At 38.0% G+C, this 27,634-nt stretch overlaps 1 long non-coding RNA gene across 4 annotated transcripts in view; it reads left to right on the forward strand.

Annotated features, from left to right (window-relative positions):
- The first annotated feature begins 80 nt into the window (after window positions 1–80).
- LOC112658505 (uncharacterized) overlaps window positions 81–27,634 on the forward strand; it is a 47,564-nt gene continuing 20,010 nt past the window's right edge. The window contains exons 1-3 of one of the 4 annotated variants that reach the window (XR_007408459.1): window positions 81–496; window positions 5,723–5,898; window positions 22,930–23,087. This is a non-coding gene — a long non-coding RNA (uncharacterized LOC112658505). Of the gene's footprint in view, window positions 497–2,054; window positions 2,225–5,722; window positions 5,899–22,929; window positions 23,088–27,634 lie in introns of those variants that run through there. The other 3 variants (XR_007408461.1, XR_007408460.1, XR_007408462.1) reach the window with 3 other exon arrangements.

Consider the following 27,634-nt stretch of genomic DNA (forward strand, 5'->3'; position numbering starts at 1 on the left):
TGCCTCAGAATCTCTGGGCACCTGAGTGACCCAGAAGCTCATAACCTGCATCACAAAGAGCCTTAATGACATCTCCTTCCAGGGCTCCAACGGCTTCTTGTGTTCAAGTGAGCAGCGAAACTGGTCCCCTCTTGCTCTTTGAGCTGAGGTTGCCAGAAGAACAAGAAATGAAATTTAAGTTGGTTTGGGGTGTGCTGCTCATCAGACATAGAAAACAGAATTCTGGTGTCTCACAGAGGCCTTTCAAAATGCACCTCAAGGAACAAAGCATATGCCACCTTCCTCGGCAGATCCCAGAGCCAACATCAACCAGAAAGAGGTAGAGCATAGAATGAATGCTGTTTTGCAACTGGGGAATCTGCCAGACTTTCAAGAGTGTAGCAAGGTTTAAGCAACAAAGTCCCAAGTCATGGAACTTTGACCTTTTCTTCTGCTTCTGCCTCCAGTATCTGAATCCAAGTCCTGTGGATTCTTCCTCATTGCTTCTCATATATAGGTCTGTGTTATCTCCTATCTACATTACTGACAAATTCCCTGGACATTCTCTGTTTCCAGTCTCATGTCCCCATAGTTAATCATAGTGGTGAGGAATCAGATTAATCTTCCCAAGATATCCCATTGGCCATGCTGCTATTCTGTCAAAAAAAAAACTCATGCTTTTCCATCAGTGGCCATGGAAATTAGACTAGTAGAGTGTGTGTTTGTGTGTATGAACTTTTGGTGGCCCGTTAAAGCAATTGCTCCAAAGAGATTGTGTCAAGTGTAAAACGTCTGTAAGTCTCATATTTTATCAGAATCAGATTAAGTTGGTTAACATTTAAATCCCTAATCTTTGGGTAAAATCCATGTCCCCAGAAACTGTATTATTTATCCTATACCTGCTCAGACTGATCCCCACTCCCGTCTCCTCTCCCTGAACCAAATGTTTAGACTTAGACTTGGAAACAAATCTGCCTCACGTGATGGCCAAAATTTTAGACAAGTTGACCAATGGAGGCAGTCTTTAATCTCGCCATCTGTCACACTTGATAACTCTTGACCATCCCATACAAACTCACACTCTTGCTTGCTCATTTTATTTCCTTGACTCTACAGTTTTATTACTACCATCCACTTAAAAATAAAAACTATCCTAATTACTAAATAAGATGTCTTTTGTCCTTTGACATTTGTTTTCCTAAGAATATTGGCCAAACCCAAAGTGGTGACCAAACACACTCTTAAGTGAACCAGACTTCATGAATTCCTGAGGCATCTATAGATTATCAGCCAGACAAATGCACCGAAATTCTCAATAATTAACATGGATTCAATTACGAAAACACTGTCCACTCCCACTTTAATTCCCATAAACAATTTGTCACACCTTGTTCCTCCCTCAGTTCTGCCATAGTCCATCTAAAACTTCTAGCATTTTTAAATTTTTCTTTGTCTCCCTCATCAACCAGCTCAATGCTTGGCATATGATAGGAGCTTAATAAAGACATTATGGAATATACTGAATGAGTAATAACTATAGTTATAGTCACACGGAGGCACTCTGAAGGCTATAGAATGATTCAAAATTTGGGTGTGTCAAGATCTACCAATTTTTGGAGTCATGAAATTAGAAATTCTCTCCACAAGGAAATTTTATAGTTCAATGAAAAGGAAGGCTATTGTTGATGGAATCAACAAGAGTCAGGTAGCTAGTGGATGCATGACAAATGTGTCAGATTACTAAAAGCAGAAAGGCACCAAAGAGCTCTTGAAAGATTTTTGTGTAAATAAACGATTGGGGTACACTTTCCTAAATATATGTTCAAGAAGAAAAATGCTAATCTTGACCTTTGTAATCCATCATCCTCACTTCTAAAATATAATTTGCTTTGGGTTTATATAGGTTTTTTTTCCACTAGTATGGTAATTAAGAATCCTGCCATTTCAATTTCAGAGAAATTTGAATTAAGCATTTTATGAGACCATGTGGGTACAGTTTGAATCTATGAAAGAAGGAAATTGAACATTAAGCATTAACACCTTGCTCTTGCTCTACCACACCTTCCAAGGGCTCGCATACGGAGAACACTTGTGATGGAGTGCCAACTTTTCGTGCCGCTTTGCATAGCCAGCTTACATTTAGGGCTCCTATTAACTTGAAAGAGAGTTCCAGGTGCATTCAAGTTCTGCTGAAGAAATGGAAATTTGGAAGCTTTATTATTAGCTTAGGCCATTTTCAACTCACGTGAGTAAGAGATGGAGAAAAGTTATTAGAATTTATTTTTTCTCCCTTTTTTTTATAGCTGCTGCTCTTAGGTCTGATGTAAAACCACATACAAATATAGATGCTTAGACAAAAGTGTAGGGGCTTTTTCTTTTTCTGTGACAAAACAGTATGGGTCTCCCATTTCTTCATCAACACAGGCTTCAACATGACTTTAAATAAATGTCCATATAGGCATAAAATTTTAGCTTTTGGCTCCCAAATAACAGAAATGTTTCAGCAATAAGGAGTAGAAAAATATTCTAACAAGTAGAAATGGAGCATTTGTTGGAAATCTACAAAAATAGCTCCCAGAAGCCCAGGATATGATGTGAAAACAAACAGGAAAGTCTCAGGAGCCACACAACTGTTGACCTCTTTGTTCTCTAAATGTGCATTGAGTTCTTTTTTCTCCCTCCACTGGGGAGCTGTTTTCTCAAAAATAATTAAATGTAGCATTAATGTAGCTCATGCCATGGTGTGATGTTCACTAGGTCTCTAAGTCCAAGGGAACAGAAAGATCACTTACTATTCCTTTGCCTCCAATCCAGCCTTAGGCTCTTTTCTATCTTATGCTCTGGGATATATAATGTGATTAGTCAAGTTTGAGTCAAATATCCAGCTCTAGTCAAACATGGGAGAAGCAGGGCCATGTGGAACAAATATGGCTGCAGGAGCTCTTATCTTTCTTCCTGTCTTTTTTTCCTTTAAAGTTTGTGAATGCCTATCCCACCAAGAAATATGTCCTTTGCCTAAACAGGAATGCTGCAGATGTGATCTAAAGTACACTGTGACCCACTGAGGCACCGAAAGGGGCTCCTCCCTCCTCCCAAAGGCCTTTCTTTTCTCCTTTTTTACATCTCCCAGCATCCCTGTGCCTTATCAGACTGTTATCCTCAATCCTTTTCTTGGCTGCTCACCTTCTTATCTCTCCCCTTTCCTTGTCAGGGGAAATAGCATTAGACTAGAGCAGTGATTCTCCAACTTGAGCTGTATCAAGATCCTCTGGAGGGCTGGTTAAAGTGCAGATTTCTGAGCCCCACGCCCGGTTTCTGAGTCAGTAGGTTTGTAGTAAGGACCTGAGAATTTGCATTTCTATCAACTTCTGGATGGCTCTTGTGCTGATGGTCTGGGGACCATACCTAGAGAACTTTTGGACTAGAGAGTAGAAAAGAATTACTGCAATTCAATGTCCTCACTATAGCATCAAGTTCATCATTGAAATGACTTGAGATGGTTGAGAACTACTGTATTAAAGTCAGTAAATCTAAGACATGTTTCCAGTCCTCAGTGATCTAGCTAGAGAAGTAGGGCATAGCTGTCTTTAGATGGTGGCGTAGTTGGGCTATTCTTGTCATTGTCTTAGGAATCGTACTAATATGAGATTACTTCTTTGCTCTCATCTGTAAGCAAGAATGATCACCATCATATCTACTTTGTAGAGCTGTTGGGAAAACTCAAGTAGGCAATACATTTGTAAATTTAAAAGTGCTATAAAATATGAGATATTATGGCTTGTTTTTATTTTTTTAAGAGTCTCCACACTTTTTAATTTTTAAATTAACATACAATGAAATTCATCTTTATTTTTGTGTACAGTTCTATGAATTTTAGCACATGTATGGAGTCAGGTAATCACCAGCATTATAAGGATACATGATCATCCCATCATTGCAAACAGCTCCCTTGTGCTAGCTTTTGGAAGTCATATCCTCTCTTTTTCCCTAATCTTTGGCAACCAAAATTGGTTCTCTATTACTATAGTTTTGTCTTTTTGAGACACAAATGAAATCATGCAGTATGTAATCACTTGAGATTGGCTTTCTTCACTCAGCAGAATGTCTTTGAGATTCATCTGAATTGTTGCATATAACAATAGTATGCTTCTTTTTTCGTTGAGAAGCATTCCATTGAATACATATGGCTTGTTTTTATTTTTTATTTTATTTTATTTTTTTGCTTAAAGATTTTATTTATTTACTCATGAGGGATATATAGAGAGAAATAGAGAGAGAGAGAGGCAGAGACACAGGCAGAGGGAGAAGCAGGCTCCATTCAGGGAGCCCATGTGGGACTCGATTCCAGGTCTCCAGGTTTAGGCCCTGGGCTGAAGGTGGCGCTAAACCGCTGAGCCACCGGGGCTGCCCATATGGCTTGTTTTTAATGTACTTGTAGTGTCCTAGTGTGTGGGCCCCATGAATCTTCCCCCTAAAGATCAGCCCTTAGTTTATCTTCCTGCCTCCCTGGCTATACTTCCTTACAGGAATTTTAGACAATCTATTCACATTTTCCAGAGTTGCTGCGACCTGGATTCTTACTATTTTCACCCCTCTTTCCACTCCTTTAGTCCTCTGAAATCTTGGTCTTGCATGAGTTGTCAATTTTTCTTTTAGACTACTATTCTGTTTTCTCCTTTGAGTTGTCTCGACACAGCAACCAGAACATCTTTCTCTGAAATAAGTGAGGCCATGTTAACCTACTGCTCAAATTCTTTCAAAAGCTCTTCTTTGCTCTTAGATCTATAAGGTCTTGGGTAATTTGGGTCTTGCCTTATTTTTCCAAATTCATTCTAAACCATCTCTTTGCTCCTCATGACCTATATAAGTTTCCCTTCTATTGCCAGAACACAACTGAGCCTTTCTTAGCTCTTTCCTTTACCCGGAAAATTATTTTTCCAACTTTCACCATAGCTAATTTATTCTCTGCCTTTGACACTCAGTTGACTGTTGTTACCTCAGGTGCTTCTTTGTATCATATCTCCATATCCATTTCCTTTATAGCCTCATATAATTTTCTTTTATTTGCTTTCTCTGTTTACTTATTTGCTTTTTAGCTCCCCTGTTAAACTATAAGCAGCCATGAAAGCAGCTACCCATTTGGAAAACTCTTTCAGTGCCCATAGTGGACACTCAGTGCAGAATGAATGAAAGGTTGAGTAATCCTCTCAAAAACTGACATCTAGATAGCCATCTAGATGATCTCCTTGCTCCTGTTTTATTTTTTTCTTCCTCTTCTTTAGGAAAAACAGCCCAACATGGTCAGATGTGCCATTTTTTTAAAGTACTGCTTTTATTGTATTACTTTTCTGTCTAATGAGCCTCTCTCTCTCTCTCTCTCTCAAATAGAATATCAATCTAAACTTGCATGGATTTTTGTTGTATGAAGTGTGACTCTGAAGTTTTAAACTTTTTTACCTGGGGCAGGCCGTATAACCTCTGTAAGCCTAGATTCTTTCTCCACAATGGGTAAAGATTCACAGGTTATAGTGATACTTGAATGAGAGTGACATATGTCAAGTTCTTAACATGCTGCTGCAAGGCACAGGGTGAGAGATAAATGGATATTAGCCACATACCTAGCATACGTATCTGCTCAAAATCAGGTCTTCTTGCCATTCCAGTGTCCGATTACAGTTTCCCCAGATGCACATCACCTCTGCTACACTGGCAGTAGTAACCTTCCTCTTCTGGGATTTTCTAGGTGCTACCATCCTCAAACCACTAACATTTCAAATGCTATCTCTACTCTAAAGCCTACTCTGAGCCCATCGTGATCACCCACTAACTGAAGGGGGACAACAGTTTTGGCCATGGAGAAGGAGAAAGAACTTTAGCAGGCACTGAATTTTTACTTGGTGCTAGGTTCAAGACAAGAAGGTATTTCCATTTATTCTATTTTATGATGCCTCAGTAAATTCTTACAATACTCTGATCTTAGCAGTGTTATTTTCTCTCATTTCTGGATGAGAAAATTGTGTCTCAGGAGAGGAAGGAATTAGCTAAATAAATGGTTCCAGCCAATTTCTAACTTGGTTTTACAATAGATATAAAGAAATCCATCACCTAATTATAAAGTTATTGTAATTAAAAATGAAAGAAAGAAAGAAAGAAAGAAAAGAAAGAAAAGAAAAGAAAAGAAAAAGAAAGAAAGAAAGAAAGAAAGAAAGAAAGAAAGAAAGAAAGAAAGAAAGAAAGAAAGAAAGAAAGAAAGAAAAAGAAAGAGAAAGAAAGAAAGACTAGTCTCCTGGAGAGCCAAAATGCCACACCAAATGCCCAAAAACAAAGAACAATCTGGAGTCAGTTTAGGTCATTAGGCTAGTTGCACACACACACACACACACACACACACACACATACAAATGAGCATATTGGCATCTTGACTGTAGGTGCAGATGCAGCTAACCAAAAATGAAGACAAGAGCACAAGAGTTCTCAAAATTATATTTCTAAGACAAAGTTAGGGCAACAACATGCCAGAGGTAGGAAGCTCAGGCTCCCACACTAGCCTAAGGCAGAAGGATAAAGCAATAGACTGTTTTGGGTGATAATCTCAAAGACTTCAAAACAAAACAAAACAAAAAACAGCCTTGAATTATATCAGTAGATCTCATCCCTGTACATTAGAAATCATGTGAAATCATTAGAAATCATGTGAAAATGTCATTTTCTGAACCCAGCAACAGACACAGAGACTCACTGGACTTAGTCTTGGTTGGGGTCCAAATGTTATAGTTTTAAAGTTCTCTGAGTGATTCTAATGGAAAGCCAGTGAAAACCGGTAGGTTATAGGGAACAGAAGTCCAATGGTTCTCAAAGATTGGTCCTGGAACCAATAGCATCATTAACACCTGTAGACTTGTTAGAAATGCAAATTCCTACCCCCATTCCATGTCTACCAAATCTAGAATCTTTAAGGGGCGGAAGTTTGACAACTGTTTTTTTAGCCAGTGGCCATAGTGTTTAATTAAGTTGTTACTGAACTATAATGTATTTTACATTTAATGAAGGTCAGGGCATTTTTCTTCTCCTCACTTCAAAATTTAATGAAATTCTTCATCTGTAAAAAGTTTTAGATAAGACGTGTCTTGGTGGTTCAACTTTACCACTAACATTTAGAATGGAATGACTAACTATTGGGTAAGAGAGTTATTAAATGTCAAGAGAAGACAATGGTTACTGTGATTAAAAGTCAATTATTTTGTCTGTAGAATCCCTCCCTAAAAACTTCATTTCTTAGGGTCTGCAGTAGCTATATGTGGCTTTATCTCTCTCCACTCAACAAGGAGGTTGTAAGGCAACCATGGTTGCTCCTGCATTTGAGATAGTTATACTGTTACTTAAGCCTTTCAGGTTCTCAATACATATAAACCTAATTAAGCAATTTGCATCTGCTTGGGCATCTCTAGAAAACCTCTAGAAGCCTTCAATTACTCTAAAACCTAGAATCAGCTGTTTTAGAAGGATAAATTTCCCGGATAGAATTTTGTGAGTTCTCGTGATCAAATAATTTTGAAGTGTCACTTCATGTGCTGATTTTGATCACCTCTGGGTCTTTTTATTTTCCTGTTCTCAAAGTTTTTAAGAAATGTAAACAATATTTAATGTATATATCTCTGTTTGAAGTGAGTTGAGCACATATAAATGATCATTTTAGTTTAATGTCTCTTGATGGTTGTGTTTTCACACATAACAACCAATGATTTCTTCCAAATGCTAATGTTTGATGTTTTTTTCCCTGAGACAAACATATCTGAAGTGATTAACTGGTGTCACACAAATTCTATTTTTAAAATGATCTGTATTGTCTTAGATTCTTTAGCAAATACACATATATATATGCAATCCTTATTAATGGTTTCCAGTGGTGAATTTCTTTTAAAAAAAGGCGTATCTCTGGGGTCCCTGAGTGGCGCAGTGCATTAAGTGTCTCACTCTTGGTTTTGGTTATGGTCATGATCTTGGATTTGTGGTATGGAACAACGAGTTGGCCTCTACACTTAGTGAGAAGTCTGCTTCTCTCCCTCTCCATCTGTCCCTCCCCCCGCTCATGTATGCTTTCTCTCTCTGTCAAATAAATAAATCTTTATAAAAAAGAGAAAGGCATATCTCTGTGTTCTGCTCTCTCTTCCTTCTCTACAATACTTAGTTTTATTTTCACTTAGAATAGGCATACAATTTTGCTCTTTAATTTGATTTTCCTTTGAGTTAAAATTGGCAATTCTTTTGAGTTCATAATGTGGAATATTAAGATTTTTTGTTTTGCTTCTTACAATTGGAAAGACAATCTTTAAGACTAAAACATATGGAGTAATATAATGTTCTTATGTAAACCACATAAATTTTTTTAATGAAAAGGCAAGATGAAAGAAAAATATTTCATGGAATAAGATAAATTTTGTATCTTATCTATTAACATAAGAAACGATAAAATGTAAACTTAAAATTGGGCCTGGAAATTGATTCAAATGTTGGGAGAGATGGCAAGTCTGAAGCATGGTTGAGTAGATTGGAAATGTAATACGTTCAGGACTGGATAAATGATTGATTAAACTCTTCTTTCTCTTAGATGTCCCTGTTGATGTTTATTATAATATAGAACTAGGTAGGTTGGTCTTTTGGAAAAAAGTGGGACGATGTACGTAAAAATACAGAGACTTTACTGGATACATGTTGGTTACACAATACATTTTTGTTAAATCTGATTTTGATAAACATAATATTTGCATTTGAAAAAACAACTATTATAGATCAATAAGTTACCTTTATGGTGACCTCATTACTTCCCGTATTCATTTCAACAAATCTCTATTAAACGGTTTCTCAGTGGCAAAGTCTGTGCTAACTTCTCAGTTTCTACTCTTAACTAAAGACAGATATGTAAATCTATAATCTGTCCTTAATTCTTCTTAAGGGCACACCAGACTTCTCATTTCTGTGTGAAGTTCTTCAAATGCCAATATCTAAGAAGCATATTAAAGCCACATCCTGACAAAAGATGTCAAGGACCAATGCCAATCCTCCACTTTAGTGTACCACCAAAAAGAGCAGTCAGGAATTTTCATCTAACCCAAGAAACAATTCTCTCAACACCTTTATTGCTATAGATTAAAAAATATGGCCAGCCCATTCTGAAGCTACTATCTATAGCCATAGAAGTGAGCCCAGGCAAAACTAGTAGGAGAACTGCCAGAAAACCCACAGAATGGTGAGAAAAACCTAAATTCTTGTCATAAGCCTCTAAGTTTGGGGATTGTTTATGTTACTGCTTTATAACAATATCTACTACCGATAAATCCTCACATTTACTTAAAATTGTCATTGTGAAATCAATCCATCCTGGTATAAACCCCCGTATCTTTTGGACTATAGCTGGAAATCACAATTGCTTCTACAGCACCATTCCTGGCAAGAAAAATGGCTAAGAACCAAGGCTTTTTGGGGGATATGTGTGTGCATGCGCATGCATGAACATGTACGCATGAATGTACACATGTGCATAAATGTGCATGTGAGAGGGAGTGATTATGCCATAAATTAGAGAATCTGAGGGGTATGATGAATGTAGAAAGCCCAGCTGGGTTTTGAGTTGACAATGGTTGTGGTCTACTCATCTTCACTACTGCTTCAGGGTTGAAAGCAGCAAATCATTTCCATATCAAGTTAAGTAGACTCTTTGAGAGAAGCATCCAACATTCCAATCTATGTTGATACTGCCAAGGGTCTCAGCCCTATTATTAAAGGCAGGAACAGTAGGATAGAGGAAGACTTGTAAAGCACGTACCATGGCAGCATTCGGTTTCTGTAAAAGGTGAAGTCCATTTACACTCCTCATTTAGCTGAATGAGAATGAGTCATTTGCTTAATGGATAATTTTAACTTGATTTCCAATAAGTGGATTAAGTAATTGAAGAACTTCAACACCCTGTAGAATATTTGTGGCAGCATTTGGAAAAGAAACCAGAGCCAGGTCTGTCAGCAACTTAAGATGGAAAATTCCTATTAGTCCACCTATCAATAAGGCTTCATTATTAAGCAACAATCTAATGGCTTGGCCTCAGTGCTGACATGTTGCAGGCATTTGCAACGTTACACCAAGGTTGCAGGCTATCCTGATAGGCCTCACGCTGTTAGTCCACTTTGTTAAATAGAAGTTGATTTTATATTTAGCTGTGCATGGAGTGTACAGATGAAACAAATCACTTCTATAAGCTCAACAAGATGAATAGTTGCTGTTGAAAACGAGCAAGGAGCTGGATGCAAGATTAATATGCAGTCCCAAGTTCCACTTCCTACAATTTTTATTGATTGTGTGAAAAAGTACTAAAATTCATGATTTCTTAGGTGAGTTAGATTGAAACTCTTGCATAGCTATAGTAGATGTAATTTCTCTGAAATGTACCATTTGTCTACAAATACAGCTTTTCATTTGGGACCACGTGCAATGAATTCTATGATGAGAGCCAAGCCTTTCTGATGGCACCCTTTGCCACAAGTATACCTGGTTCCCAGGCTGGCCTGCTTTCTGCTCTTTGGTCTTTGCCAAATTGCCTCCTTGGGAGGATTTTCTAAATATCCCCTACTGCTGTGGTCCAAATACCAGGACTTATTTGGTCTGTGTGTATGTGTGTGTGCGTGTGTTTTTCCATTTCCATAAACCACAAAAGATTGAATGTTGATGTATCTTAGTGTTTAGATCTTTCTAACATCTGAATGACATTCCAGCTAATTTGACACAGTATTCCATCTTCTTTCAGTAGGCTTGAGGAGGGGAAGAAACTATTAAAGCCTGTCCTTAATTATTTTACTTTTATAGTTGGGATCTACATTTTAATGGAATGAGAGCAAGGTTTAGGTCAATTTGGGCTCAGAGCACATATCCCAGTTCTGTTACTAGTCAGTAATTTTAGAAAATATATTAATACATTTTCAACTAGTGCAATTAGACCTTTTTCTTTCCATTACAACCTATTGCTTTAGTAATTTCTTGAATTCAATTATAATACATCAAAGCTTCACTGTATCCATAAAAGTTCAAATCTGTTAACATATATTGAGCCCCTCAATTCTTCAGACTAATCAAGTCTTGCAGGAAATTTGGGATGTGATTCTATAGAAATGTCTGTTGCCATGTAGTTTGAACCCTGAAGTTCAAACCAACTCTTAGGCTCGAAGTCCAGGTGAAGTATACCCTGACTCAAATTTCAACTTTGCGTAACAAGATCTGACTTCCAAAAGTTTGAGATCTAAATGACTGTAGCCATTATATTTCCTATGCTTTAAGTTCACTTATGTCTTACTTCACATATGACAGTATTTTAAAGCCCTCTAATTATATATCACATTTATGTTTTCTCAGATACCTAGATACCAATGGAAATTTCAAAGCAAGTAATAATGAGTTCTGAAATTGAGATAATACTTTGAAATAAGAGGAAAAGAGAGGCTTTTATTTTTTAAAATTTTAAAAAGATTTTATTTATTTATTCACGAGAGACACATAGAGAGAAGCAGAGACACAGGCAGAGGGAGAAGCAGGTTCCCTGCAGGAAGCCGGATGTGGGACTTGATCCCAGGACCCTGGGATCACAACCTGAGCCGAAGGCAGGTGCTCAACCACAGAGCCACCCAGGCATCCCGAGAATTTTTTTTTTTTTAATCAGTAAATGGTGGGTTGCCTGGGAGGGCTCAGTCTGTTAAGTGTCTGCCTTCTGCTCAGGTCATGATTCCAGCGTCCTGGAATTGAGCCCCACATCAATCTCCCTGCCCAGCCAGGAGTCTGCTTCTCCCTCTCCCTCTGCTCCTCCCCACCACTTGTGTGTACTCTCTCTTTCTCTAAGTAAGTAAATAAAATCCTTAAAAAAATCAAAGAATGGTGCTTTAGCATACTTCCTCATGCCTTGGAAGTATTTGCTGCTTCCTTGGATGTTAGTTGGAGAAGTTATAGGTAGGAGAAACCACTATCAACCCGCAGGAGGGGTAGCAGCTAAAGAGGTTAGCTCCTTAGAGCAGTCCAGCACAGCTACCTAAGAATTTCTAAGCATGGCTGGTCTGCATTTGAAGCTTACTTGCTTTCTTGAATAGAGGATGATTGAACGGAACCCTGAATCTCCTCCAAAGATGGACATCTTCCTCTATTCTAACCATGAGCTGTGTGCATTTGGAACAGAGACTTTTTTGACAGCATTTCTCATACCAACCTCTGCTCTTCTCTACTTTTCTGGTCTCCACATTACAATTTAAAGAATGTGCCTTATATATTAGCCCTCTCATTTCCAAAAGTATTAAAGCTGATTTTTGGACCTAGGCATAGTAAATGTCTAAATATTTACTTTATTTGGTTGAGTTAATGGTTCCATAATTTCCTACCACTGGATATCACTATTTAAACAATAATAACAGAATAGAATTTCATATGATGATTTTTGATACTGAATGTGTGAACATATTCTAATATACTCCTTATATGAGGACCTAATTGTAGTTCAACTGCATGTTGCTGAAAAATACTGCCTCCCCTCTACCTTATATGTTAAATTATGCATTAAAAATAAATTATATATTGGGGGGATTTTCACTTGTCCACCTGGAGATCTGAAAATCACTGGGCAGAGTACAAATCATGTAAAACATTGCTTATTTCCCATATTGTCTCCTGTAATGTATTGCTATGTGGAGTTTTAAATGAGTTGTCCAAGTGGGCCCCAAGTTTATACGGTGAGAAGATGAATCATGTTGGTTTAGGCACACATTTATAGAAATAAAAAGGCACTTGTATGCACATAATAGGTGTGCTTTTGCTGCAGATACATAACACAAATATAAATGCACAAGGAAAATCAGCCCTAAGAGAACACTAATATTCCCCCAAATACATTTACGCGGTAATATTACATTGAAAGCTCTCCACTGGCAATATCTTGTTAATGTCGTTATCAAAAACATGTTACTTTGTTAATCCATTAAACTAAGATTACTGCTTTTAGTTGCTTATATATTTATATGCTTATATTAATGTTATAGCACAATAGAGAACACATTTTAACAGTATGCTGGTGATAGAATATACTTGATTAATCCTGGGCCTATCATACCATTGAAAATATAGGCAAATAGAAAACATTCCCTGGAAAATATTTTCATATGTAAATTCTAAGCTACATCCTATTAAAGAGGAATCTACTGCAAATGGAATTGCTTTCTATCACTCTCCTTCCCACTTTGCTTCTTTCTACAACATTTGGTATTATGGGAACATCACAGAAAATGAAAAATAAATGTGACCACCTGTAAGTCCAACAATGTTACCTTGTAATTATCATGAGGGGGATGTTGGGCAAATCTGTGCCACTCTATCTCAATCTGGGTTGGAGGACTGTGGCACTAAGAAGGTTGATTCAGACCCCATTTAGAATTGCCTGATGACTAATGGCACACACACATACACACACACACAGACACACACACACAGAGGGAGGAAGAGGCCAGTGGAGACAGATCAAGCTTGAGCCCTTCTGCTACATAAAATGAGGAGCCATTTCACAAATAATTGCTTTATTTTAGAAGCTTGTTCTAATTAAACATTAGTCACACACTCTCTCTTGACCTGCTTCCTGTGTTAAAAATCACCATCCTAAAAAGCTTACTTTATGCATTCCATAATTACAAAAAGTTCCCAGAAGAATGCAATATTTTATTGTTGCTTTTGAAAAGGGGGGAAAACCCATATACATATATCTATGTGTGTATATATGAAGATATATGCATACATTTCTATATGCAAAGAGACATGATTGTATTTCATAAATTTTTTGCAAAAAGCATGAGGGAGATGAGAGAATATGGGTGATGCTGGGGGAAGAGAAGCTGGATAAAGGAAAACAATAGGTACAAATTTCTACCAGTTTCCTCAGGCATCCATAGCAGCTGCTTAATGATACATGTATCATTATATCCTGGAGTAGTTGGAGGGCAGAAGCAGACTTGATTACACTACAGACAATTGTTTCACAATAATTCTGGCCCATTTTTCATTAGCTGTCTCCCCTCACAGCAAAACACGGGGTAATTTTTTTAAGGAACAAAACAAAACAAAACACACTTATACTGCAAGAAGGGTGTCCAGCAGTTAAAGATTTTTAATAATTCATCATGCGAAACATTTTAGGCTAAATGCTAAATTTCTCAACTATGACAACAAAGATGAGTGGGGGGAAAAGCAGAGCTTAACTTGATTTTATAAAAACAACAGGATAAAAAATCACATGTTCGCTTTTCATGGTTACACTATCCAGTTTTTTTGTTTTGTTTTGTTTTGTTTTGTTTTGTTTTGTTTTTAATTACCTCGCTTTGTTTGACAGGCTTTGTCACTAGCAGATGGAGTATAAGGAGTTTGTTTTGGGGAAATTGATTAAGATGAGGATTTCTTTTTTCAAGATACATAGAAATCTATCCCCTGGTCATCACTTAAGGATTTTCACCTATCAACTGACTGGATCCAGTCTAAGCCCCCTTTTAAGTTTTCTTTCTAAGGAAGACAGAGAATTTCAGTCACTCTGCATGTCTTTCAAAGAGTAGCATTAGATACATTAGGACTTTATTTTTCCTTCAGATGATAATGGTAACTATTGGTTGAAGGGAGCTGTGTCTCAAGCAACTCTTCAGAGTACTTGATAAATATTAGTTTATCTAATCACCAAAACCACCCTATGAGGAAGGAACCCTTGTTATTTCCATGTAACAGACAACCACCTTATGCATGGTCCCCTTACGCAGCCTGGGGAGGCGCTCAGCACCCTTTTGAGAACCATCCTTTAAATGTATACAATAAAATATAGAGGCTTACCAAGGAAGCCAGTTACATTAAAATCATTAACAAAATATTTTAAAATTATCATATGGTTATATGTATGCTTTGTCATCAATGCATTTAATAAAAACACCTATGGGGGAAATCTATAAAGATAATTTCAAAGCAGTGATGAGCATAAGGAATATTCTAAGGTAACCTCAGTTAAGTCTGATGGAATAGACTCCCTGTGATTTTTATTGGTGAGACACAGTCACAGGACTGCTAATACTATTGAGATTTGTTGCCTACCTTCATAATCTATGGGAACCCTAACTTTCCATTAAAGATGAGTGAAAAATAAATTTATGCATTTTTTCCATGCAAGGTCATGGGTCTCCACATTACAAACTGTTGACAGTTTCATTTCATATCCCACTTTGTAACAAACTCAAAGATATACTAAATTAAACATGAGATTGATTTGAAAAAGCATGACAGGGACACCTGGCTGGCTCAGTGGTTGAGCATCTGTCTGCCTTTGGCTTAGGTCCTGATCCTCCTTGTCCTGGGATCAAGTCCCACATCAGGTTCCCTGCATGGAGCCTGTTTCTCCCTCTGCTTGTGTCTCTACCTCTCTCTCTGTATCTCTCATGAATAAATAAATAAAATATTTAAAGAAAAGAAAAAAGCATGACAGAAAGTGTCAAGTAAACAAGTTAACAGAACTGGGGACTATTTTTATAAAAATGTAGCAACCAATCTAAGCAATTGCTGCTGTGGTAGCTTTCAGGTTTTAATAAAAAACATGTGGTTTTGTTCCCGTGCATTCTTTTAGGCTTCATAATTCGGGATTTTTTTATGATAATAGAAGAACAGGAAAGGTACAAATGCCGAAGGTCAAAGGGCCAATGTTGACTGGAAAAGTTTTCATCTGGAATTTGACTGCTCTCTTTGAGTGCAAGAGATTGAGACTTGTACTGTTCTTTTCAAGCTGGCTGATTCCCTGAGCAGTGCCCTTGGATTCAACATGTCCCTTCTTACTGCTGGAGCTTCCTACATCCCTTATATTGGTCTCATGTGCTCCTCAAAGTTTTCTTTGACAATCCCGTTTTCCCTTCATCCTCTGCTTTCCCCCACATTATTCTCACTGTTTGGAGCATGCACTTTGTACTCGATGAGTTGTCTTGTACTTTTTGGCCAGTGGCTTGAAGCCTTTTTGAAGTTGTCACTCATATTATGGATGGTCCCAACTTAGAATGAATGGTTCAGCTTTATGGTGGTGCAAAAGCTATACCTGTTTAGTGGAAAGTGTACTTTGAGTTTTGAAATTTGCTCTTTCCCTGGGCAAGTAATATGCAGTCTGATCCTCTCTCTTGATGCTTAGGCAAACCATAGCTCCCAGTCAGCCATGTGATTGGGAGGGTAAGCAACCAATACACTTACGACCACATGTACCCATACAGCCATTCTGTTTTTCGCTTTCAGTAGTCGATAAATTACATGAGATGTTCAACGCTTTCTCATAAAATAGGCTTTGTGTTAGATGATTTTGTCTGACTGTTGCCTAATATAAATATCCTGAGCATATTTAAGGTAGGCTACCTAAGCTATGATGTTTGATAGGCTAAGTGTATTAAATGTTATTTCTGACTTAGGATATCTTTAATTTAGGATTGCTTTATCAATTTCAGATCACTCCAGAAGTATAATGTCAGCCCAATTCCCAAATATTTTATTGAAAGTGCAAATTTTATTTCTCTACTCTTCTTTTTGACAATATATTTTAATTTTTTCTGCTTTTTCAATAAAACATTTTATTTATTAATTTATTTGAGAGAGAAAATGCACATGCATAAGAAATGAGGAGTGGCAGAGGGAGAGGGAGAAAGACACTCTTTACTGAGGAGGGAACACAAAGCCAGGCTGGATCCTGGGATCCCGGGATAATGACCTGAGCTGAAGGCAGATGCTTAACCTACTGAGCCCCCCAGGAATCCCTGTTTTCTGCTTTTTTATCTTTTGAACTTTGTAGAAAACTTCATTAGCTCTATCCAAAATCCACACCTTGGTGACATGTATTTTTATACTTCTGTGACGAATCATGTTAGGGTCTTGGATTGATGTAGCAGCAGGAACATGCTGTCTACAATTCAGCTTCCTGCCTGTTTTCACCAGTATTTGTGTGACACTGCTCATGGTGCTGGGCTTTCACACTGTCTTCAAGAACAAGATGATCCTCTTGAATGGGAGGGGTTCAAGGAACAAGAACCGTTCCTGGGGTGCATGTATCTGGATATCCAAATGAAAAGACCTGATGTGTTAAAAATTATTTTGACTATTTCAGGTTGAAATTGGGCATGATGTACTGTTGACGTTCAATACGTATCTGTAGAATGAGTAAATTAATAGGTACAAAGCTCTGTTTTGACACATGTTCTTTGGTGTTGATTGTCAATTTTTCCAGGAAAGAAAAAAAAAATATTGTAGGTATCAGAATCCACATTTAAAAAATGTCAGGGGTTGGGTGTGATGATGAGTTTCTTAGTTGTATTGATGGTGGAATTTCCTTTGGTGTTGGACGCTGTTGAAAACACTCAGTTCTTGTTGTTAAGAGAGCCTACAAGGGGCAATGGATATGAAAACAGATTGATATAGCCCACAGTAATGTCTGTTACCGAGGAAGGCAACAGAAAAGAGATGGTTTAACACTGATATTATATACATATAATATATAGTATAAATAAAAAACTTTTAAAAAATGAAATAACATGTTTAAATGTAAAAAAAGAAGAAGAAGAAGAAGAAGAAGAAGAAGAAGAAGAAGAAGAAGAAGAAGAAGAAGAAGAAGAAGAAGGAGAAGAAGAAGAAGGTGGCAACCAAGGCTTAGCTGGGAAGTGGCAACCTCTCTGTGAAAAAGAAATGCTCAGTGGAACATGGGAGAACAGGGAGATGCTGAAAGAGATACATCTGTAGAAGGAACCTGAGGCGAGACTTTGAAGTGCTTTACTGGCCATGCAAGTGTTTGGACTTTCTTCTACTAAAAACAGAGACCTAATAGAAATCTTTATAAGCTGGAGACTGAAATAATCAACTCTGCTTTATGAAATGACTTTAAAAGACTCTGTATTTAAGCATTTAGAAAAGTATATCTCAGGCACATTTTCCCCACTTTTTCAAGTCAAACTTATTCTACTTTTCTTTGCCTGACACCATCCTCTTCATTTTCTTCAATTCACCATGGCAGCAGCAACCCAAATACCACAACAAAGGCAAGGTCATTACCTTGTCACAGAAGGGCAATTTTCTATTGTCCTTGCCTCTGTGCCCTCTGCTTTTTTTACTCTACGAATTATGGCCCACGATTGGGTCAGCAGATGTCAGCTGAACAAATGGCGCCTCCATCTATTTTGTGTAGCCTGATATTGTCTGAGAAACCTTCAAGGTTTGGCTAATAGTTGTGAATGGAATATGGAGAAACTCAGGAAACCAGAGACAATCTCAATGTTTCCAAATAAAGTCCTTGGAAACTCATTCTTCACAAAAGATAAGTGGTAAATCTTCATGCCAAGAGATTGAAGAGGAAAAGGCTCCCAGAAAAGCAGTTTTTAAAGGCTTTGATATGAATATCCAATTTGTAAAGAACTAAAGAAAGCTAAGGTAGAGGATTTGGAATGTAAGAGATGACAGGATAAGAGAAATAAACATCTTTCATAACATTATTCATTAATTGATGGCATATTTACCCACATGCTTCAGATTTTGAGTCTGATTTCTTTCAAAGCAAAATTTTAAAATATTGAAACCATTTAAACCAAGAAATTGTTCAAACCAAGAAATGTAGACCAAGAAGTTGTTCAGAATACTTGACTAGATATACTAGCGATAGTAGAATACAAAGGTTAAGAATAATTGGTCTTCAATTTACCTCAAAATATTTGTAAATAATGGACATTGCTTCCATCTGGACTCAAAAAAGACAACAGATGATCAGGAGGGGGAGGAAGCCCAAGCGGTCAGTCTATCTTCTTTAATGGTAATACAGTCCAGATTTAGAATGGCTCTGATAGTCAGTCTCTCCCCTTTGAGAGTTTTCCCTCCTTATCCCTGCAAGAGCAGAGTCTTTGCCCTGAGAAGGGTAGGTCAAGTGGCCAGAGGACCAAAGCAACTTGACCTCTCAGAATTCTACCCCTGTGGAATAAATCTTAGAGGCTCTCCTACAAGAAATGAGAATCCTAAGAGTAGTCATGTAATGAACAGAGGTAGAGTGAAGAGATTAAAGAGTTAACATCTCAGGGTACTTACTAGCAAGGCTCAGAGTAAGAGCCAGAATCCTTGAACTAAGAACAAAGTGTGGCAAGTTAGAGAGAACACTGAAGTGAACACCATGTTTTATCAGCCCACAAGCCTATTTTGAAGCCAAAGCTCAGGCTTTGAAGGATGCCACTCTTCACCCTGGATATGACATACCTAATAACATCATCTCATATCTACTTGGGTCTGGGTTTCTGGAATAGAAGAAGGGGATATCAGGATCTCTATTCAGTGTAGCCAAAGTTCTTGATGAAGCTTCTGCAATAAGAGCAGTATGGATTCTTTGTATGGTGCCTGGGAAAATTTCAAGTTCCCTACAAGAAATGAAATGGATCTTGTGTGAGAATGTTCAGGAGACGGAGTGTGTAGATCTCTTGAGGAGGGTATCACTTTTCACTTGACCAAGCCCTGACCCAGACACCAGGAAAAATTGTTTTAATAGGCAGGCCAACAGGTTACCACATTCTTCTCAATTTGCAAGTGTGAATGTGAACTCTCTAAAGTCAAGGGGAAAGGTAAACATGATTACAATATCCCGCAACAGGAAATGAAGCCATCTGACACATGTTGAGCTGAGGTGATTCGCGAGCCACTCTCAAGAAACCAGATCCCTCTTCTCTCATTTTATGGGCGTGCTTCATCATCTTCAGCCAGTCTACTTCAGTGTCTTCTGACATGTCACCTCATTTAGCACCAAAGAAGCTCACTGATACCTCGGAGCACTTCACAAAAGAAGGGAGACACAGGCTAGCTGCCTCATGTTCTGTCCCTTAACTGAAGCTGCGCCCTCAGAGTCCTAGCAATGAGAAGGTGCAAGGTACTCTTTTTCCCTAAGAGTTGTATCTTTTATAGCCCAACTGACTCCACACACACACATACACACACACACACCTAGCAGGGTGCCCGAAGTTAACAAATACAAATATGGGACACTCAGTCTGTTAAATTTAAATTGCAGATAAACAGGAAATTTTTAAAATTTAAATATATCTAAAAATTGCATGGACAGATTTCAGGGATTTTTGCTTATGCACATGGTATGCCTCACCAAGCAGGACACTACACAGGGGACAATGTCTCAGCATTGTCTCAGAAGGATGGGAGTGAGTAATATTAGAAAGAGTGGCTGGCCTCGTGGTCAGCTCTGTCAGCCTTATGATCTCGGGCAGGTGATTTATCCTTTCTAAGGTCCAGTGTCCTCAACTGTAAAGTGGGGATAATTCTAGTAATAACAACCAACATTTTCTGAGCACAATCTAAGCAGTAGACACTGTTCTTTACAAAATAAAATAAAATAAAATAATAAAATAAAATAAAATAAATAAAATAAAATAATAAAATAAAATAAATCTGTTTTTTTTCCTTATGTTGGTACTATGAGATAGATATAATTATCAGTATTCTCTGCATTTTATGTCTGGAGATCAACAGCATTGATAGGCCGGGTAAGTCGCCCAGGAACAGAATTACTCAGCAGCGAAGCTGGGATGGATTGGAATTCAGGAAGAAAGGTTAACTCCATAGTGTCAAGAAATAAGGTGTGTATGGCACCAGCCCAGTGACAGGTGTGTACTCAGCACTTAATCCACGCTGTTGCCAACCTTATCAGAGGCAGTTATACCTGGCCCTTAAAGAAGGCAGGCTACCACACGTGAGGAAATAGCCCCAAAGAAGAGTTAGAGATCCCTCCCAGCAGGAGCAAGTGCCTAAAACCCAACAGGAGGTCCCTGTGACTGTCTTCCACCCAGCTTCCCTCATCAGTTTTGATGAAGCCAAGCGAAAAAGTTAGAGGTTTTGCTGAAATCATTCTGACCTGAGAAGACCTTATATAATCACAGCTGGCTCTAGCCTGGATCCCTTCCACAGCCATGAGACTCGAGGGTATGTGCTGTCAGCAAGACTGCAAGGACCTGCCCGTTAGCATGTGGGCTTTACCTTTTTGTTGTTATTTGTCCGTTCATTTCCACCAAAGTGTTTATTGAGGTCCTTCTTTTTAAAAAAAAAGATTTCATTTCTTTATTTGACAGAGAGAGAGACAGAGCACAAGTGGGGGGAGCTGCAGGCAGAGGGAGAGGGAGAAGCAGACTCTCCACTGAGCAGGGAGCCAGATGCAGGGCCTTGATTCCAGGACCCTTGAATCATGACCTGAGCCAAAGGCAGATGCTTAATTGACTGAGTCACTCAGGCACCCCTATTGGGTTCCTTCTATATTAGATCAGTTGCATGTTGGGCTAGGTTCTCTGAGTACCAATATTAATACACAATCATGCCATCTTGGGGAGACAGATCTTTAAAGAGAAGATTTCGGTTGGAGAGTGATGCACACAGCAACAGCAGAGGTGGCTCAGAGCTCAGAGACAGCAGGCTACTGAAGGCAGAGAGGGTAGAGAGGGACCGTGGGGAGACCAGAAAAGCCTCCATAGAGGCAATGATGATGGATTTGGACTTGAGGGAGGATTCTTATAGCCATTTGTTGAGTTCCTACTATGTGTCTGGGATTTCTTACCTGTTTTAATTTACTTCATAAGAAAGGCACTACTATTATCCTCATTTTACAGATGAAGAGAAATACAGACACAGAAAACCAAGCTCCAATAACTTGCCCCCAATTACACAACTATTATGCAGCTAAGCTCGGGTTTGAACCCAGACATCGAGCTTCAGAGTCCATGCCTTCTACAACTAGGCTCTTCTAGTCGAACACAGGGTTTCCTGGTTAGGAAGGAGGACAGGTATCACAGCCAGTGACTAACAAATTCAGAGAAGCATCCATTGCGATGTATGGGGAGAGAGATGGCAGGAGCAGGACATGAACCTGGAGAGCCGAGCTGGGCAGGACCCCTCTACTATGATGGTCTTTTGGATTTTCTTTGTAAATTATGAGAAATCCTGGAGGGATTTGAAGCAATGGAACAAGGATCAACTTTGCATTTTTAGAAAGATCACTCTGAAATAGGGAGGACACATTGGATGAGAATTTTGCTGCGGGCTGAGAGATCAATTAGAAGACTCTTGCGGTGATCCAACTCAGGGAACTCTTGTCTGCCTGTGAGGTAGCCTCTCATTGTAGTTTTAACTTGTATTTCCCTGATGATGATGAGGGATGTGGAGCATCTTTTCCGGTGTCTGTTGGCCATCTGATGTCTTCTTTGTGAAAATGTCTGCTCCTGTCTTCTACCTATTGTTTAATTGGATTATTCATCTTTGGGGTGTTGAGTGTCATAAGTTCTTTATATATTTTGGATACTAACCCTTTATAGGGTATGTCATTTGGAAATATCTTCTTGCATTCTGCAGGTTGCCTTTTAGTTTTGATTGTTTCCTTTGCTGTCCAGATGCTTTCTATTTTGATGAAGTCTTGGTAGTTTATTTTTGCTTTTGTTTCCCTTGCCTCAGGAGACATATTCTGTCTAGAAAGAAGTTACTATGGAGAGGTCGCTACCAGTGTTCACCTCTAGGATTTTTATGTATGTTAACTAACTGGAATTTAAATAAAAACTTAAAAAAAAAAAGACTCACATCCTTTTTTTTTTTTTTTGGAATACTGTGGTACTCCAGCAGTATACCTAGTATGCAGGGATCTTTCAGAGAATTAATGTTATTTGAAAAGGATAATAAAATAGCTGGGAATATATCTGCGCACTTTATCCAAGAATCCTACCTCCAGGTACAATAAGGTAATTAATTGTAAGGCAAGATGATCCAATCATTGAAAATGGGTGTTGTAGTTTGACCCCAGTAAACTATAAACCCTATAATCCTTTCTAAATGTAACTGCAAATCTTCTTTGTTTTTCAATAAATATTTAGGAACAGGACTGCAGAAGGTGACTGTATTTCAAAACTCCTAATTGCTCTAAGGAAAGCATCTGTAGACTGAGGTATTAACACACCTAACTGCTGGTAAGATGCATTTATCACCCAAGATGATCAACCAAGATGCAAGCAATGACTCTTCTAATCTTTGAGTGAGTAGGGGTGGAAAATTGATAGCTGCATTGGCTCTCCCTGAGCTATTTTACATCTTGCACTTTTTAGATCCAATTTGTCTTTTATTGATAGTCTGTGTAATACAATCCCATTCTGTTTCACTACTACAGTGTATAATTTTACCTTTGTTCCTGTATTTTATTTTTAGATATTCACTCTTCTCTATTCCACATGCACTCAGTTTTTAAAGTCAAAGTATCTACTGATACCTTGTCCTCAGCTGTTTTGTTTTGTTATTTTTCTTCTACTCAACTAATTTATTCAACAGGTATGTATCGAGCATCTGTTTGGGGCCAGGCATTACACTCATCTCTCTGAAAAGCAGTGAACCAAACAGATAAAGTCACTCCTGCCATCAGACTTGGACTAGTGTGGAGAAGACAGACGGCATACTAATCAAACACATAAAAATATTGGAGTCGAATCACGCTGATGGATCGAGCTAAAGGTTTTGGATTGTAATTTGGAGCTTAATGGACTTAAAATGCACTTACCCTTATATTGATATGTCTCTAGATATCTGATAATCCTCTAGATTTTACTCAATAACAAAGTATGAATGGTCTAGAATTGACAACAGGGCCTTGGGACACAGCATCGGACAGGAAGTCAAAGGACTCATTCTTGACTTCTTTGCCAACAATTCTAATTTATTGGAAAATAACTATTGTTATTTTTTGGGAAATAAATATATTTTTATAACTTTCCTACACCCCATCTAGATGAGAACCACCGCAGGACTTAGGTTTCTGTAATGCCTAAAACAGCAACTAATGTGTTCACAGAAACAATCAATTTTTCCAGAGAAACTCTCATGACTCAAAGTTAATCTGTTCCAAGGAAAGGAACTGGAATTGGTTACTGACATGCAATCATTCATTTCTTATTTTACCAACAGTAATTAAATTGCCCGGAACTGTTGTCATTTAACAGCCTATTAATTGACTAATGTGCATTACTTGCATTCAGAGTATAGGTAAAATCCAGGGATTAAGCAACAAGGAAAAGAGATTTGCAAACTCTGCCTGTCATCCCAAAAGGGGTAAATGTACCGCCGATTGCAAGGTAATTTTTAAATGCACAAAGAGTATGTGTTTCCAAAGAGGGGCTTATGTCAATCTGGAATAACAGCAGCAACAGTAGCCTGTAGCCTTCCTGGGAGAGCCCAGTTTGATCTCCTGAAACCCTGCTCATGAATAGAAGGACCCTGCTCATGTGAAGGACCCATCACAAAGATGCCTCCTCTGCTCTAACCTCTTTTCCCATGAATGATTGCATTCACTTTTGCCAATTCATCCCCAGATTGCTTTTAGGACTTGTTCTTTTACATTCTTAGTAGGAGCATTCCTATTTTTCTAATGCTTATGTAGCACTTTGCTATGCGCCCATGCTCTATTTTCTTTTCCAATTGCAGAATTCTAAACATAAGTGGTTTAAACATAAATGGAACATTGTGGCATATTCTGAGGGTCTGGACTGGTACATTTGTCCTAGCCTGAGGTTTCCTGAGATTTCTGCAACTTTGAGTTTCCAGTATATCAAATAGGCCTGGAACATGGAAGATGTCAAATGATGTTCTGTGAATTGGATTGGAATAAGAAATAATGTACTATTAATAAGGTCAAAATGAAGTGACAAAATTGGCATTCACCAGCATTATTAAAAGTTGCAGTTCTGGAATCTCATCATGTTAAATTGCTAGTAACCCAAAGGCAAGCATCTCTTTCACTCATAAAATTTTCTTCAAAGTATATTATCCCCAAACAACATTTCTATTGAATTACTCTCAGAACTACTACGGGTCCATGTCTCCTTTCTGAAGCCAGAAGATTTCCTTTTCTTAGACTTCCGGCAGAAAGTCTCTATTAAGGTCACATCACCCTTGCCAGGAAACCTTTTTGTCTAGACTCACTATGGTCCCAGTAAGCACTTAAACTTCCTTCTGTTTCTGAGTAGTGTGTTCTGCTGACCTTGCCTGTGTAGTCTCCCTAGAGGCAAATGCTTTTACTGCTCAATGCCTCAGTTTACTGTCTGTAAAATGGAGATAATAGTACCTCCTAACTTCCTGATGCATGAGCAAGTTGGAGAATTACTTTGACAGGGAACTGGAAGTATGGAGGGGGCTGAATAAAGTCAGATGGCAGAGTTCTTCTGTCCACTTGGGATCCTTGATAACCCATTTTCTCTTGCTTCTCTTCCATCAGGAATGACAGTAAGTAGTCTCACATTTCTCCAATAGAATTGACCCACAGAAATAAGAACATTGGTTCTTTGTATAAATAATATAAATGTAAAATATTTGTATAATTATGCATTTATAAAGTATCAATAAAATACAAGGTATAAGATTAAGTAGTGCACCCTTAAACATAAATTCCTAATTAACTCGTCTACTCTTAGCTAATTGCTGACAAAGAGGCCTTCCTTGTAAGTGGGCAACGTGGATGATTTTGTAGGTATGAATGAATTAGTGCAAGACGAGATTATAAGTGTCTCTGTGCCCACTTAGGCTGATGTGTGACCGTTGTTAAGTCTGAACCTCTCTTTTCTCATCCATGAAATGTCACGTTGAAACAGGTGGCTTCTAAGGTATTCTTCCAAGAGTCTTTGTAAATTAAAGAAAACTGACTGCGTTAATGGAAAGGGGATCCAATTAGGCTTTGTGTATTTGTCTGAAATTAAGACCAGCTCTAATCAAACTTTTCTAAGGAGAGTCAAATATATTTTGTTTTTCTTTGTGGATTCTGTGCAAGACAATTTAATACTCCAATCATTTTAATACTCCAACCATTTCCTCCAACCAATCTAGCCATAACATTACCAGGTTCCCTGTCAATGATTTTAAGATCAAATTTCTGTTACAATGTAAAATCCATAGTATCTGTTTGTGAATGGCTGCTAGAAGAGAATAATGACTAACTAGTCCATCCTGAATCCCTTCAAATCATCTTCTATCAGAAATCAGAACTATGATGCCCAAATACATGTAGATTTCCTGTGGCACATCACTAGAGTTCCCATAGAGTAACATCTTCCCTCCGAGCAATACTTTCTAAATACAGACCTTCAACCAACATGGATGCACCTGTCTATATCTACTCTTTAATTCTGCAAGATAATTTGATTCAGTGCTTACTACTATATATACAGAATATTACACCAAAGCACTTGTCTCTGCTCAAGGTTCAGGGTAGCGGCTCTGGGTCCTTTCTCCACATTACTTCCAAGATACCATGAGAAGTTCCCGTCCATACATTTCCATCTTAGAGGCATGTGATTCTAAGCCTTATTTCTAATTATGGACTGAAAAGTCTCATTTCATAATAAAGAGATGGCTGACATCAGGAGAGACTCGAGGAGTTTTGGGAAGGCTGAGGGATGCCTCCTAATGTGCTGTATTAAGTAGAATAGATTCACTCCTTTGCCAAAGGCCAAACAGCATCTAACACAGGAGAGTATTGCCTGGCACAGTGCAACCCCATTAAAAGCAATAAATAAACACATTCAGCTTATATCTGGATGGTGTTCCCAAATTTGAATTCAAATAACTACACGATGCATTTTAATAACAAATTGCTGATCTGAGATTTTCCTAGGAGCATCCATTGTGTTTCATAAATTGATGGTTCAAGTAATCCCTCTGTAGAAATCTGTAGACTGAGCAGCCGGACTGTCTGGATTATAAATTGCAACATTATTTTTTCCTAAATCCCCAACATTCATGATTTCGTTTCAGTAAAACAGTAATTTAAACAATGACTAAATGTGTAAGAAAAAAATACATTGAAGGCTATAGAACAATTTATTAATAATGGTAGGACATTTTCTGCAGTACTTTTAATGCATCACTCAGGACTGTATTGATTCGGCATCAAAGTTCTTGGAAACAAGCCTCTTACCAATATCAAAGATCCTGATGTTGTAATTGAACTAGAAAATGTAAGATTTCTACTGTTCCTGCTGAGAATTCTTCCCAATAAATGTGTGTTTTCCACTGGGGCTAAAACCATTGCTACTTGTGTTTTTAATTTTTCCTCCTGTTTCTTTTTCATATTATTCAGTTTTCTTTTTTTCTTCTTTTACCAGAAAAAAAACAGACATATGAGACACTATTTATTCCTCTAAGACAACTTGCACTTTAGGGGGCCATTTGAATGATAAACTTTGTTATAACTTATAGCCAGAAAATCACCAGTGTGCAGCGTGAAAGAACTGGAAAATGTATTAATGTTTAACTCTATAAAGGTGGTTGGGTGGAATTTTTAGTGGAGATGAGCTTTCACTATTTTTCCCATTGCTTTACACGTTTTCCTATAAAAATATTTAAGAAATATCTCCATTTGCAGCCTCGTTGAGGACACAGGACATACACCTCTGAACTTAATGAGTTACATATTAATGCATTAGCGCCACAGCATCATTTTCTGGGAAGACATAGAACACTCAACTAATGTTATGGTTCCAATTCTAGTGCTTAGTAGACATATGACTTTGGGGAAGTTGTGTTGTGTCTTTGAGCATCTGA

The sequence above is a fragment of the Canis lupus genome, chromosome 35 (assembly GCF_003254725.2).
Source record: "Canis lupus dingo isolate Sandy chromosome 35, ASM325472v2, whole genome shotgun sequence".
Taxonomy (NCBI): domain Eukaryota; kingdom Metazoa; phylum Chordata; class Mammalia; order Carnivora; family Canidae; genus Canis; species Canis lupus.